Below are 16,356 nucleotides of genomic sequence, written 5' to 3'. Positions count from 1 at the left end.
GACAGTGCACTGGACAGTGGTATGTTGCACAGTGGGACACCTACCCATGGTACACTGCATTGTGCATCAAAGCAACCACTCCTGGGGATTGCGTACAGTACTGACGCAAGGAGCTAAGTATGCCCGCGCACAAACTGCAGCAGCTTTATGCCAATGTAATTGTGTCAGCAAAAGTTAGTAGTGTAGACATGCCCAGCGGCAGAATTCAGTAGCATCAAGGTAAGGCATGCATTTTCAATACAGAAAGAGATAAAGACTTAGTTACAGTGCTGTAAAGAGATTCATACAAATTACCAAGGCCTTAAAGAAAGTGTGGTGACAAGTAATAAATGTGTGCTGTGAGGGTGAGCAAACAGCATACAAAACAAGCTTAAGGATATAATTGGATGAAAGATGAGTGTCTGTGATGTGTCATTAAATATAGTGAGATAAAGATCAGAAATGCTGTCTGAAAATAGTATATTGACATGATTTAGTGTGCAGTGTTCTCCACAGAAAGAAGGTGCTACCAGACATATGGAATGAAGCATCTAAAAGGCACTGAGTATAGCCACTGCCACCCATTTAAAAGCTAATACCGGAGTTTTCCCAACAATCAGAAAAGTGTGTTGATAGCAGTGTTGCCAACTCTAGCAATTTGATTGTGAGTCTCGCAAAAGGCTGAAATATTCAGGAATAAGTTAGCTCTCCTGAGACTTTCAGCCCAGCACTTTACAGAGGTTTGCATAAGGTTCAGATGAACATCTGAAATTGTGAGCACTGAACTTCACACCCTATTATGGTTTGCCTTGACCAGAGAGGAAGGGACGAGATTTACCCATCAGTACCTGGGAGAAAGCATAATCTACTAATCAGAGCATGGGGGGATTTGGTTTCAAGAGTTCTAGGTTTAATTCTTGGCTCTGCCATTGATTTGCCAGTGTTGTTGAGTTAATCCATCTGTAAAATGGTTGAAATAGTAATCTCCTACCATATGCTGGATTTGTGAGACCTAGTCAATCAGTGGTTGTTAGAAAGCTTTGAGATCCTTGGATGAAAATTATTATAATTGGGGTTTTCATAATAGATTAGTTATAACCATGAAGAATAGTATTTAATTTAGTGGCAACTAGCCAAAGAACCTTTCAAGAACATTACTAACTTTATTCCACGCTTTTTGGTACATGTTTTCAATGCAAACAATGCAGAGACTGGTTATGGTGATCATAATGGTCCCTTCTGACCTTAAAGTCTATGAGTCTATGTCAGAAAGCCAATAGGTAAAAAGGTTACAAATACGGAGAATCAGTTTTAGCAGTGGGTTAAGATAATGGATTAAATGAAAATGGAGTGCCTAAAATTAGGCACTTAAATCTACATTTAGGCATTTAAATAAGTGACCCGAGTGCCTGCAGCTCCCAATTAATGTCAGCTGTGGTGGTATTTTTGTTATATAGATATGTATCCCCTAGGAGCTAGATTAAGATATCCCAGTTTATTTCCCATTGTCTATGAAAGACCCAAGGTTTGGTCAATGTCAATCCAGTTTAATTTGAACGGGATAGGTAGATGTTATGTCCTATGCCTTATGGACTGAGACCGTTAGATCAAACATCTTATTTCTTCTGAGATGACATTAGCTTTCTGTCTCCAGGTTCCAATTCTTGTGTTGCATCAGTTAGGCCAAGGACATGGACCTTGCAGAGCAGTAAGAATTTGATTGTTTAAACTGAATAGGTTTTACAATATACTTACAGAGGAAAATTATTCCACAAGTTTGATTTTTGTAATGGATTAAATTCTTGGTAGTGATGGGTGAATCTCAAAAATTTTAGAAGTTCGATTCACTTTGGATACACATTCAAACTTCGAAATCTGGAACTAGATTCTCAAATCTAAGAACTACAGAAATATGTCAAAATTAAAAATAAAATAAAGTCTTTACTAATTTTTTTGAACATCTAAAAATTCTGGTTCACTTAAAGTTTTTGGCAAAGTTTGGGCTGATTTTCCATCATTAACTTTAATCTCAAGTGTATTCATATGGTGGTTGAAGAGGTAACTTCAGGGGTATTTCATCTGAAACTCTCTTTAAGTATACAGAGAAGAATTCATAGCTTTACTCTATCCTTGTGTTTAATCAATTCTTTTCAAAACAGAAACATATTAGCAAATCCCTGGAGTAATGGTTCATGTTTGTGTTGGAAGGCAAAATAAACTTGTACATTCAGTGATAATGGTTTAGTTACACGCCAGGTTTTATGAAGGCCGTAATCTCTAATGTATGTCATTCCAAACAAACTAGAATATTCATTTATTTTGAGGGTGATAAATGAGTTCTAGAAGGTGACAAAGATTTGTGTCTTGCTCTGTTGATCTAACAACTCTCTGCATTCTCTGAGCTAAGAAAAAAAAACGGAGTCTTGCCAGTTTGATGGGGGAATAAAAATGCCATGGACTGATGAGTACCAAAATGAACTGAACTGAACTGAATCCAAAGCAGCTCAAATGTCAGGCAGTTTAGACGCAGAGCAGACACTTAAAATTTGCAGTGTGTCATTTGCCAATGTGCCACATTTGGGGCCACACGGGACAATATGATTTTTTGTCACAGAGAAATGTTTACTAATGAAAAAGAGAATTAGTTCTTAGGAAACCATTCCCATACCATTTGGGATTAGCTGGCAAGGAGGATGAAGGTAAAAAGTTCCTGGGGTGGTTCTGTTTAAAATTAATTGATTTTGCTGGACTGTATAGGCTAGTAAAGGCATATGATACAGAATTGAAAATGTGCGATATAGTCACATATGGACAGACGTTTATTAGCTATTGCCAAACATTGTTCTTATATTTTTCTAGATTTGCAAATGCAACTCGATTTGAGAGACACAGATACAAAGAAGGAGATTACTATAAATAGATTATTTTTTTCCACACAGTGGGAAAAAAAAGACCATTGAGGCTGAAATATTCAAAGCCTAATCTTTGTACAAAGATTTTTTCCCCCTTTTTTCAAAAGTCTGAAATCCTTTCAGCTAGTCTTGACTTTATTGGGGGGTAAAAATATACATGTTTCCCATTCCCATATGATCATTTCTTTCCATACAGTGTGAACTCAAAAACAGCTCAACATCAAAATTTGGGGGCAGACTGTGAAATCCTTCCTCACATAGACTAGTATCTTATTCCATGAACAGTCACATTGATATCAGTGAAAATACTCAGTAAAGGGTTCAAAACCTGACCCTTGGAGGGTAAGTAATCCTCTTAAGAAAACATATCCACAGTTTAAGTTTGGAATAATTGGTTGGAGAATAGGGTTGCCAGGTGTCCAGTTTTCGACTGGAAGACCCAAGCAAAAAGGGACCCTGGCGGCTCTGGCAGCACCACTGACCAGGCCATTAAAAGTCTGGTCGGCGGTGCAGTGGGGCTAAGGCAGGCTCCCTGCCTGCCCTGGCTTTGTGCAGGTCCTGGAAGCAGCCGCCAGGTTCCTGTTGCCCCTAGGCGCATGGGTGGCCAGGGAGGCTACGTGCACTGCCTCCATCCTGAGCGCCAGCTCCACAGCTCCCATTGGCCAGGAACCGTGGCCAATGGGAGCTGTAGGAGAGGTGCCTGTAGGCACGGGCAATGCGCACCACGCAGAGTCACCTGGCAACTCCTGTGCCTAGGAGCCAGACATGACAGCTGCTTCCGGGAGTCGAGTGGAGCCAGGGCAGGCAGGGAGCGTGCCTTAGCCCCGCTGTGCAGCCAACCGAGAGCACCTGAGGTAAGTGCCGTCTGGCTGGAGCCCATACTCGAACCCCCTCCCACACCCCAATTCCCCATGCCAGGTCGGAACTCCCTCCCACACTCTAACTTCCTCCCAGACCCTGCACCCCAACCCTTTCCCTAAGCCTTGAGCCCCCTCCTGCACCCCAAACTCCTCATCCCTGGCCCTACCCCAGAGGCCAGACCCCCTCCTGCAGCCCAACCCCCTTCACCAGCCCTGAGCCTGCTCCTGCACTCCAAACCCTTCGACCCGAGCTCAGAGCCCCCTCCTGCACCTCACACCCGTTATGCCCAGGCCACATCCCAGAGCCTGCAATCCGAGCCAGAGCCCTCACCTCCTCCTGCACCCCAACCCCCTGCCCCAGCCTGCAGCCCCCTCCTGCCCCCTGAACCCATCATTTCTGGCCCCACCCTGGAGCCTGCACCCCTGCTAAAGTCTTTACCAAGCCACAACCCTCTGCCCCAGCCCAATGAAAGTGAGTGAGGTTGGGGGAGAACAAGCAATGGAGAGAGGGGGAATGGAGTGACTGGGGGTCGGGGTCTCAGAGAAGGGCTGAGGCAGGGGTGGGGCCTGAGGGAAGGGACATGGCAGGGTGCGGGACAAAGATATTCAGTTTTGTGAGATTAGAAAGTTGGCAACCTTAGAATAAGCAAATGCTAAATAATTGAAAAATCCCTGAGTAGAGCTGAACAAATAAAGGCCACATTTACAGTAGGCCAGGTAGGGGCATTGGGTCCTGGCTTTTAAGGCCCAAATACCGTTGTGGAGGGGCTGCGTCTGCTATTCTAATCTATAGGCTGGGACAACAGCTGTCTGGAAATTGCACAGCAGCTTCACACCCTGGATTTCACCTCTACAAGCATCCAACACTCCACCTACATACAGCTGGATTACTCTAATCCTATGCGTGTGGAGTGAATCTTCTCTCTATGATCCTCCTGCCTATGTCTCATCTGGGAACATTCGCGGATGGGTTTGTTCCACAGTATGAATAGAGAAGCTGAACAAGATATGGTAGACTCTGTTCGCCCTGGGAGGTTGGTAAGATGGAGAATTCAGAAGAGACTTGATCCAGTCTTCCATCTTTGTGTGTGTGTGTGTGTGTGTGTGTGTGTGTGTATATATATATATATATATATATATATGTCCACCCTGCAAAGCTGGAAATCAGAGGGGTTTCTACAGAGTTGGAGGAAAGCAGGTGCATCTCATAAAAACAGCAATGCCCTTTACCTTAATACCATACACACCTGCCAGGATCTGTAGGCACAGGAGCTCTGCTGCTTGTGGATGGGAGTGGAACATGGGGACTTCACCTTTCAGTGCATACTCCAATCATTCAGAGGCAGATTGTTCTTGTGCAAAATTAAATGCTAACTCTAGATGCACGCTTTCCCCTTCCACCAGCATACTATGAGGTGCCTGTGCTGAAACTTTATTATACTAATTCATTTGTGTCAAGCAATATATTACTTAACCTGATTCAAAGACAAGTGGGTGAGGATTCCTAATAACTAACAAAATGCCGTTCCTTTAAAAACGTCATCTTCTTTATTAAACTGAAGGTGGCATTCGCAGACACTGATCCATCTGCAGAGTGCAAATGTCTTTAGTTATTACTGGAATGTGACCAGAGAAGAGAGGGTGTGTGTGTGTGTGTGTGTGTGTGGGAACAATGAGTGATAAATGCTGAATGTTCAGTGAAAGAATAAGCAGCATCTTGGCAAAAGTCAATTATTTATCCAGCCAACAGGAGTGAGATAAGGGGAATCAAATCCTCTTGGTGTAGGCACATAATGCATAAATGGGCCCAGGCCCTTTATTCCTTGCACACAGCACAACTAAAACTCCTTGATCTCTATGGGAGTTTGGGACATGATTAGAATGTACATGGCCTATAGAAGGGAAGCACTTGCTAGCAGGGCTACCCTGTCATATAGTGTCAGACCCCCCTTTTTCATTTCTCCACTCCTAGCACAGTAACAGAATAATTCAGACTCAGGCCCATAAGATCCATGAAGTTCAAAGTTATGAAGACTGTTACCTGTTTGCCAAGGGATTTTCAGGGCCTATGTTTTTTTCCTGCTGGAAGGGAAATCAGTGACACAGTCCAGGTAATTTCTACTGTTATTTGTCTATTTACATTCATCCTTATTCTAGGAACAGAGATGGTTACAAACTGCATATAGGCCAGTCCCTCTTGTAGAAACCTCAGCAACGACACTGCTTTCCTTTAATCGAGAAGCAGTTGTCTTGGGCCTCTATCTCTTTTGGGCCCTGTCTACACTTTGAAAAAAGGTGAGTTTTTACACTGTGAAGCCAACACATTGTAAAATCCTAGTGTAGACAGCAAAGTTGTCATTTTACCTCCACTTTGCTAGGGTGCCCATGGAGGGTCACCTCAACCAGCTAAATTCAAGTAAAATTACAACTTTCCCAGTCTACACTAGGGTTTTACAATATGTTACCTATCATGATATAAAACCAAACCTTTTTCCTTGTGTCTCCATACACCTGGAATCTCACTACTTAACACACACTTTCTTTTTGCCTTCCTCAACCCCTGTGTTTTACAACCTGGAAACAACCCTAACATAAAACCTGCTCATCTGGGATCACGTAATGTCCCAAAGTAGCCAAACTATTTATCTTCCTTTTGTGAAGCTTCTCTGCAACACACAGGGACTTAAGCATGGTTAAATTGCCCCTCAAGAGATGTCTTTTACCACACACTCTTCTTAACACATTTCTGAGTGTGGCTACTGCATGATGACTTTAACTTTTTCTGTGGAAATGTTTCATCCCGAGGGCTTGCACATCAGTGACTCATAACTTGTGTGACCTGTTGTCATGACAATATATTATCAGTGACTATATTAATGAAACTCCATAGTGAGGTTGAATTTAACCATAACCCATACTAGGCTGCAGAGGTGATGTGTGTGTGGAGAGGGCATGTGGGGTCACATGCCCCTCTCTCCCTCCGATTTGCTGCTTGGCTTATACTGAGCATGCTCACACTCTGCCCTCCCCTCCGCCTCCCCATCTGCAGGCAGGGGTTGTCTCCACTGGACTGTCTGTAGAATTACACTGGGATGTGCCCAATTCCCTGCTAATGGTCAGTTCAGATCCTAACTTAACTACACAGAGAAATCTTGAATTCATTTGGACACCTTCATTGATTTCAAAGGAGCTGAACCTTTCATTGGTTAAACTGTAATGAACCAGCAATTACTCTGCAAATACACAAGTCTTACCTGTAAGGTGTTTTTTTTTTTTTTAATAGCAAACGATGCCAAAATAGATCAAGGGCTAAGTACCTGCCAAGATCTGCATCTAAACATCAGCCCATATTAAAATACTAAATATATGAAATTACCACGGAAATTATTTCAAAATATTTTCCTGCTTTCGGACTAAATAAACAAACCTCGCTCATCTTTTTTGTTATTGGAAAGGGGGATGAAATGCTCTCAGAGGATGAAGATTTTTATGGCAAGGGCCAGCCTGAAAGGAACGTTTTACAGCATTATGAACCTTCTGAAAATACATTACTTTCAAACCACTTTGTATTTAATTAGCTGGCCAGGCCACATTTTCCTCTATCACTTTTTCCTTTAAAAGAGGATATTGAGGTTGTAAAAGAGCAGAACATGTATAGTCATCAGATTAAATTGCAGAACACCGAAAAGGTCAAAATCATTGCAGTATAGTATTATCTTTCAGAAACTGTCACCAAAATGGAACGGCCGCATTTGAATGCTTACTCATGCAGAGATTTCAACCAAAAGTTGAAAGGGAATTATGAATCACTTCTCAAGTCTGGACTTGATCGAAGGACTTTACAAGTTGATTGCAAAGAGAATCAGAAATAACAGCAAATGAAGTCCCTTCTCATTCTAGAGTGTAGCCACTCCACATCGGTTATCTTTTCTTTAAGATATGGGCAGATCTCTTCCATTGACTACATAGGAATTATGTTTGTTTACATGAACTGGAGCTCTGCCTCTCTGTTTCTGTGTCCGAATTTAAGAGATCAACCTTATCCCCAGTCATTCACTGAAACAATTTCAATAGCACCCTATGGAATTTACTTGTATCATTTAGTTTCCTCAGTACAGACATAACTCTCAGAATCTTTCTTGTGTGGCAGTTGCACATGTGGCTGGGGAATGATCATTTGCCACAATGGACAGAATCAAAGAACTATAGTTTGTGCATTTGTGAGTTAATATTTTCTCCCTGGCATTCACTTGGATCTGTCTCAGTTGTTGAAAGCTTGAGTTTGTTTATTAGGCCAGCTTCCCTATTTAAATACAATCTGTCACATCTCATCTGCTTCTATCTTGGCTGCTAGTTAGTCATTTGGTCACTTGATTATCAAGGAATGGAAGGGGAAAAGAAACAGATTGGCAAACAAATTGAACTGCTCAACATTTGAAGAAGATCCAAGGGTGAAAAAGACTCAAAATATTCTAAAATCTACTGGCTTCCACAATATCAACAATCTAAACTATGTTAAAGGAAAACCAATGTGTTTTTAAGCATAAAGGGAGAGATGATTAACTGATTTATATGTCTAGATGAAGCAATGACTTATACTGGCATGTTTCAGAACAACTTGATTAATTACACCTAAGAGTATGTCCACACTGCAGCTGGAAACATGCCTCCTATCCCGGATAGACAAACAGATGCTAGCTCCATTTGAACTAGCATGCTAAAAATAGCAGTGTGGATTATACAGCCACGTACACCTAAGATGGGGTCAGGCAGACATGTACTCAGGCAGCTGGCCTGAGCTGCCGCCCATTCCATAACATCCACACTGTTATTTTTAGCGCGCTAGCTCAAGGAGAACTAACATGTGTCTACCTACCCAGGAGAGGAGCCACAATCCTAGCTGCAGTATAAATCTACCCTAAGACAGTTGAGCAACTTCTTTAGTTTAAAAAGAGTTGAATTTCATTGGTTGTTGATTATATTGTGTGTATAAACAGATTATTTCAGAGCTACTGAAAGCTTTATCTTAACAACCAAAGAACCATAGGAGGCAGGGAGGGGAAAAAGCTATTAGCACAGTCAATCCTTCTCTCAGTCTGTCATAAACAGTTAGTTAAGGGTTAAGGTTTTTGTCTACCTGTAAAGGGTTAACAAGCAGTACCTGTGGACACCTGACCAGAGGACCAATGAGGGACAAGATATATTCAAATCCGTGTGGAGGGAAGTTTTTTTTCCCTGTTCTTTGTTTTCTTAGAGAGTCTCTCTTGGGAATTAAGAGAGTCCAGACATCTTAATCAAGTCCTCCCAGGTTTCTGCAATAAATTCTTCTATTCAAGCTAGTGAGTATTAGCAAGGAACTAGTATTCTTATACTTTTATTTCTGTATTTGCAATTCTGTGTTTTGCTATAGAATTTCTTTAAGTCTGTACTGCTATTGCTTTTACTGAGAAAGAAAGGAGGGGGAATTCTCTCCAGAGATTGATAAGTTTAGACCCTGTAGATTGTTCCATCTTGGGGACAGAGACAGTGACTTTCTTTTTTATTCTTTAATAAATTCTTTTCTTTTCTTTGGACTTGGTTAATTTCTTCTCTTGTGGAGATTCAAGGGAAGGGGAGGGGGAGGTGAGTCCCTCTTTGTGTTGGGTCAAGGATTTGACTCGGTGTAATCTCTCCAGAGCAGGCTGGAGAGAGGGAAGGGGGGAGGGGAACTGGCTGTTTCTCTCTCTCTGGTGAGATTCAAGGTGTTTGGATCTGTGTTCCCCAGGGGAAGTTTTTGGGGGAACAGGGAGTGTGTCAGACACTTAAAAACTGACTGGTGGCAGCTTTACCAGATCTAATCTAGGATTTTTAGTTTAGAGGGAAACCAGTGCAGGTCCCCATTTTAGAACCCAACAGCTCTAAGTGGGGGTGAGACCTATGACACAGTCAACGCAGGTTTGTTACATACAGTACATTTTCCAGGGTTTTGTCCAGTGTAGTTTTAAATATCCCAACACAATGAACTTCCGTCACTTTCTTTGCTAGACTATTCTGTAGCCTAATAACTGTTGAAGTAAGGAAGTTTTTCCTGATATTCACCCACAGTTCTCCCTTTCTTAATTTCATCCTGTTACTTTTAGATCCTTGTGTTCTAAATGATCCTTCTCCACCCTTTTATTAACATTCTTCTGGTATTTATAGACTGCTGTTCTCCTTTCTGTGTTGTTCAGAGAAGCTAGACATAGTGAACTCTTATGGTCTTTTCTCATATGTCGCTTCTTCCTCTACAACCTTGATCATCTTGCTGCTCTTCTCTGAACTTTTGCTAGTTTGTCAATAACTTTTTGTTAATGTGGTTAAACTATGGTCCATGGATAATGAATTTGTGTGTATATACAATAGGTATACCAGTGACTTCCTCTGGAAATTCATAAATTCATATATTATAAGGCCAGAATGGACCATTGTGATTATCTAGTCTGACCTCCTGTATAACATAGGCCATAGAACTTCCCCAAAATAATACCTTTTGAATTTGAAAAACATCCTTTCTTGATTTAAAAATGGCCAGTGATAGAGAATCCACCACGACTCCTGGTAACTTCATTTAATGGTCAGTTACCCTCACTGTTAAAAATGTATACCTTATTTCCAGTCTCAATTTGTCGAGCATTATACCTCTCTTCTCGACTGAAAAGCTCATTATCAAATATTTGTTCCCCGCATAGGTACTTATAGACTGCAATCAAGTCACCCCTTAATCTTCTCTTTGTTAAACTAAAGACAGAGGCTCAAGGAGCTCAATCACTATAACGCATTTTTATAATCTTGTAATCATTCTTGTGGCGCTTTTTTGAAACCTCTCCAATTTGTCAACATCCTTCTTGACCTGTGGTCACTAGAACTGGACACAGCATTTCAGCAATGGCTGCACCACTGTGAAGTACAGAAGTAAAATAACCTCTCTACTCTTACTCAAAATCCCCCTGTTTATGCATCCAAGGTTTGCATTAGCCCTTTTGGCCACAGTGTCACACTAGGAGTTCATATTCAACCGATTATCCATTGGGTTTGAGCACCTGTGGTTCTTCCCTTCAGAAGTTTATGACCAGTGGTGTTCAGTAACCAGATTGCCTTCTTAAAATGAAAATGCTGTTTATTTTACAGTAAGAGCAAAGTATTTAGAGAAAAAGCATATTAAAACAACAGTCTACATGCATTTCTGTTTTACCTAAAGACTTACTATCCCATGATGGTAACCTAGACAGGCCTAACTTCTTCAAACACTCCAGTTGGTGACTATGTTCCAGTCTTCTTCCCCTGAGCACCTACCTGCCTCTTGATAGACAGTCCCTTTTAGGCTGATATAGTTCTTTTGTTCTTTTACATCCCCAGGGCTTTGACCGTTCTCATCAAAAGCAGTTTTGTAGGTTGACTGGAGCCAGAGGTAAAATTATCAAAAGCAAACTGATCTGGTGTTTGTCTCTTAACAACTCTTAATGTTTGCTGAGACATGGCTTGTCATGAGCCATTCTTTTTATTTCCTGCTTATTTTTCCTGACAGCCTTCTCTTAAACTAAACCAATATATTCACACCGTAAACATCCCAGCAACCAGGTCGACAAATAATATTAATAAATTCTTACAGAGCAACTCCAAATCCATCACAACAATCGTTTTTTAAATCTAAAGATTTGGTAGGAAAGGAAACTGAAGTTCTCTGGCTCCAGTGGGTACTGGATGGGGCCCTTAAACAGCTTCAGTGTAAATTTCCCAGTGCTTGCTTCTTTCTCTATTGCCTTCATTAGCTTGAACTTTTAGAGATAGTGGTGACAGTTTATTCTCTATATCGTCTTTGTCCTGGGCCTTCCCTGATACTAGTTCTGAATCACACTAGATTATGGTAGTTGTGTTATATGGAATACTTTCTGTTATGAGTCCATGAGACATTGGTCTGAGCCCGATAAAACTCATTTTACATTAGAACTTAGATCACTGTGAAATGCCAGAAGCTCCAGCCTTCCAACGGGAACAATGGGGACAAAAATGTAAATGGCGTCCAGATGGAGCTTGATAAGTTTATGGAGGGGATGGTATTATGAGAGTGCCTACAATGGCTTGTAGCCAATCAGCAGCTGCTAGTAGCAAATATCCCCAATGGCCAGGGATGGGGCACTGGATGGGGAGGGCTATGAGTTACTAAAGAAAATTATTTCCCAGGTGTCTGGCTGTTGGGTCTTGCCGAAATACTCAGGGTTCAACTGACCACTATATTTGGAAAGGAGTTTCCCCTCAGATCAGCATGGCAGAGACACTGTTTGTTTGTTTGTTTTTGTTTTGCCTTTCTCTGAATCCCGGGGTATGAATCATTTGCAGGTTTAAACTACAGTAAATGGTGGATTCTCTGTAACTTGAAATCTGTAAATCAAGATTTGAGGATTTCAGTAAATCAGCATGAGGTTATGGGTCTATTACAGGCGTGGGTGGGTGAGGTTTTGTGGCCTGCAGTGTGCAGGAGGCCAGACTAGATGATCAGGATGGTCTCTCCTGTTCCTGTCTTGCTAGGTTAGACACTCCAGTCAGCTTCAGCACAGACACAGAGGTTGGGCCACACCCGTCTGCAGTTCACTGAAACTGAGATGCACTCAGCTCAGGGGCTTCTTGACTTTCCTAGAGCCCAGTGTTCAGCCTTTCTGGGCAATTGGCAACTTGTATAGTTTAACTTCTTATGATCTTCTTTCTTACTTACTTATTTTGCTTCCTTTTCTGTCCCTACTTCCCTTACCCTAAATAAGCAAACAGAAAATAACAAACCAGTAACCACTTTGTCTGTTCTCCAGCCACCACACTTAAAACTCACTTGAAATTGCTACCAGTACCTCAAAACAATCAGCTGTGCACAGATCCTGCCAACTACACCACTGTGATGGGTTGGATTACAGAAACCCCCTGTGAGCTTTCACCTGATGTGCCAAGACTACCTCTGCTCCTGTTTTCCCTGCCAGCTTAGGACTCCAGCACCCTGTCTTGATGAGCCAGACACTTCCGTTTGCTCTAACAAAGACCCAGGGTCTGAATTACTTGCCCAAAGCTGCAAGTTTACCTGAAAACAGCTCACAGAAGTGTGCTTGTCTTTAGCACTCAGATGCCCAACTCCCAATGGGGTCTAAACCCACATAAATCCATTTTATCCTGTATAAAGCTTATGCAGGGTAAATTCATAAATTGTTCGCCCTCTATAACACTGATAGAGAGATATGCACAGTTGTTTGCTCCCCCAGGTATTAATACATACTCTGAGTTAATTAATAAGTAAAAAGCGATTGTATTAAATACAGAAAGTAGGATTTAAGTGGTTCCAAGTAGTAACAGACCGAACAAAGTAAGTTACCAAGCAAAATAAAATAAAACTCGCACATCTATGTCTAATCAAACTGAATACAGATAATTTCACCCTTAGAGATGCTTCAGTAAGTTTTTTCCTCAGACTGGACACCTTCCAGGCCTGGGCACAATTCTTTCCCCTGGTACAGCTTTTTATCCAGCTTAGATTGTAGCTGGGGGATTCTTCATGATGGTTCCTTTCTCTCTTTGTTCTCTTCCACCCCTTTATATATCTTTTGCATAAGGCGGGAATCCTTTTGTCCCTCTCTGAGTTCCCATCCCCTCCTCAATGAAAAGACACCAGGTTAAAGATGGATTCCAGTTCAGATGACATGATCACATGTCACTGCAAGACTTCATTACCTACTTGCCAGCACACAGGTATACAGGAAGACTTACAGGTAAAACAGCCATTTGCAGACAATGGTCCTAGTTAATGGGAGTCATCACGATTCCAAACCACCATTAATGGCCCACACTTTGTATAATTACAATAGGCCCTCAGATTTATATTTCATATTTCTAGTTTCAGATACAAGAGTGGTACATTTATATAACTAGGATGGTTACACTCAGTAGATTATAAGCTTTGTAATGATACCTTACAAGAGACCTTTTGCATGAAGCATATCTCAGTTACATTATATTCACTTATTATTACATTTTTATAAAACCATATAGACTGCACAACGCCACAGGTCTATCAACTGCTTGCAAAAGGTGAGCACACTGGATCTGATCCTCAGCAGGTGTAAATCAGCATAGTTCCCTTAACTTCAAGGGATTTACATTAGTTTATGACAGCTGAGGAAATGAACCACTATCTTTGAGTCCAAGACTGCAGAAGTAATTATCACTATAGGAATTGGAAAATACATTTCATGTACAGGGAATACATTTCCTATACATTTAAAATCTACTTTGCTATTTTTCATTGCACAGAAACAGACGTAAACAACTATTGTTATTATGAAAGCAATTATAAGATAATAATTGTAGGGGGAAAAATTCCAGCTGTAAATATGTAGTAGACAATGGTACATCATTCTTACCTAAGAAAATTGATCTGTAACTCACCCAGTGAAAAATTACTTCAGCAGTAGTTTACAGACATTGCTTGTGAAAAGTTTTGTAAAGAGCAATGACTTTGGAGTTCTGTTCATATATAAAAAATGAATGGTAAGTATATTTATTTAGTGGAAAATGTTTTGTACATTTTACAAAAAAGTGAAGAAAATGTTAAATTTTTCCTCATTTTTGTTCAATAAAAATGAAAAACAGTGTGAGCCATTTTTTTTGTTTTTTACATTTTTCCCTCCTTGTTCTGTTCCCCTTGTTTTCTCACTGGCAAAATTAAAAAGAAGGCCTAAAAAGGAATAAAAAGGAAAGTGAAAGAGGTAAGGAAAATGGAAAGGGGTGGGGGCGTTGGTTGCTGGCATTTTTGCTGAAAATTCAGAAAACTTTCAAAAGAAAAATCCAAAACTTTGTTACTAAATTTTTAATTTTTAAAAAAAGGCCATTTTTCATTAAAAAAAATTGGAATTGATAAATGTTGTCCAGCTCAATATAACAGTTTTCTCAAATAATAGGGCTACTTCTACATTTAACTGAAGAGAGGCCTGTGCTTCTGAACATGTCCTGGTTCTTCTTTCTGGGAGAACACATCTGCACCACTCTATTTCCTCAGGCTTGGAGCACAGTGGAGGATTTGGGCAAAAGTCAACATCATATACAGGGTGTGCATAAATATGCGGCAGTACATTGCATTCTGGGTAATGTAGTCTTCACTTTTGTTCTCCAAACTGCTCATTTAAATAATGCTTGCTGTCCTCTTTATTCTTCCAACCATTTTCCACCAGCCAGAAAGGGAGGAAAACAGCTGCCTCCACAACTAATGCCAGCATCACTCTCCTGATGCCTGGCAGGTGTTACTTATGCATAAATGGCTGCATTCCCTCCCTCCAGTGAACTGGGTGCCTCACCACTGAATTGCACCTGGCATATATTGGCCCACAGTTGTTCCATCATTAAACCAGTTTGTGTGTAGTTGGTAAGCTTTAGTCTCTGGAGTCCAGTTGCAAGATCATGCCACAGGCATAAGTCTTAAAGCACAGAGATGGAGCTCAGAGTTCTTGCCATCAGAAATCTGATCTCATCTGGAAACATTCTTGATCATTATGTAGTGGTTGCACATAAAGAAAGTTATGCAAGAAAAGATTCTCATGTTGGTACCGCTGGAATAATTTGCTCTGAACTATAACATTAATGACTTTGAAAGAGGCTTATTTGTAACATTGGATGTTTCATAATACTGCGGAACTTAGATCTACTTCGGCTTGTGTCAGCCACTTAACAACCAGCTGGAGTGCTCACTGGCTCCAGTTTTGACTCAGAGATCTTAACTCCTTCAGCCAGCTATGTGCTACTAGATGAAGGACAAGTATCTCAGAAATGTAAAAGAATAAATAAATCATGCAACATGGAATGCACTTCCTTGTAGCTATGAATCAAAATATTTTCAACATTTTAATGTGTACTTATATATTAATAATTTTCCTCTTTGCGAGGATTACCATGATGAAACAAATTCTATCCCTTTGGGCCTGATTTCCTAGACTTCAGAGCCTGAGCTCCAGCCCGAGCCACAACTTCAAAGATTTTTTATATAGATATACCGATATTTTTAGAGCTGTAGTGTGAGATTCTCTGACCTAAGTTTGTTGAAAGAACGAGGAGTACTTGTGGCACCTTAGAGACTAACAAATTAATTTGAGCATAAGCTTTCGTGTGCTACAGCCCACTTCTTCGGATGCATGGAATGGAACATGTATTGAGGATACATTCTTTTTGCGGATACAGACTAACACGGCTGCTACACTGAAACCTAGGTTTGTTGACCGGGGCTTGGAGGCTCACTCTCACAGGCTTCAAAATGCAGTGGTAGACCTATGCTCCATGAACTTAATGGTCTGTCCTGGGCCTTAAAATATATGAGTCCATGTAATCACGTGTTCCTCTCACTATTACCTTTATCTTCCAACCTCACCGACTTGTTGCACCATTCAATTACTACCGGTGGGTCGACTCCTGCATCTATGCAGAACCCCCTTGAAGCCAATGGGACCTGCAAGTACAGCATCTGCCAGTATGCATCTGATTGTAGCATCAGAGCCCTAAACTGTGAGCCAAACCCTGCTGCAATCAAAGGAAAGACTCACTTTGATTTCATTGGGCTTTTGAGT

The sequence above is a fragment of the Mauremys mutica genome, chromosome 6 (assembly GCF_020497125.1).
Source record: "Mauremys mutica isolate MM-2020 ecotype Southern chromosome 6, ASM2049712v1, whole genome shotgun sequence".
In the NCBI taxonomy this organism is placed as follows: Eukaryota; Metazoa; Chordata; order Testudines; family Geoemydidae; genus Mauremys; species Mauremys mutica.
This window is presented reverse-complemented; position numbering follows the sequence as displayed.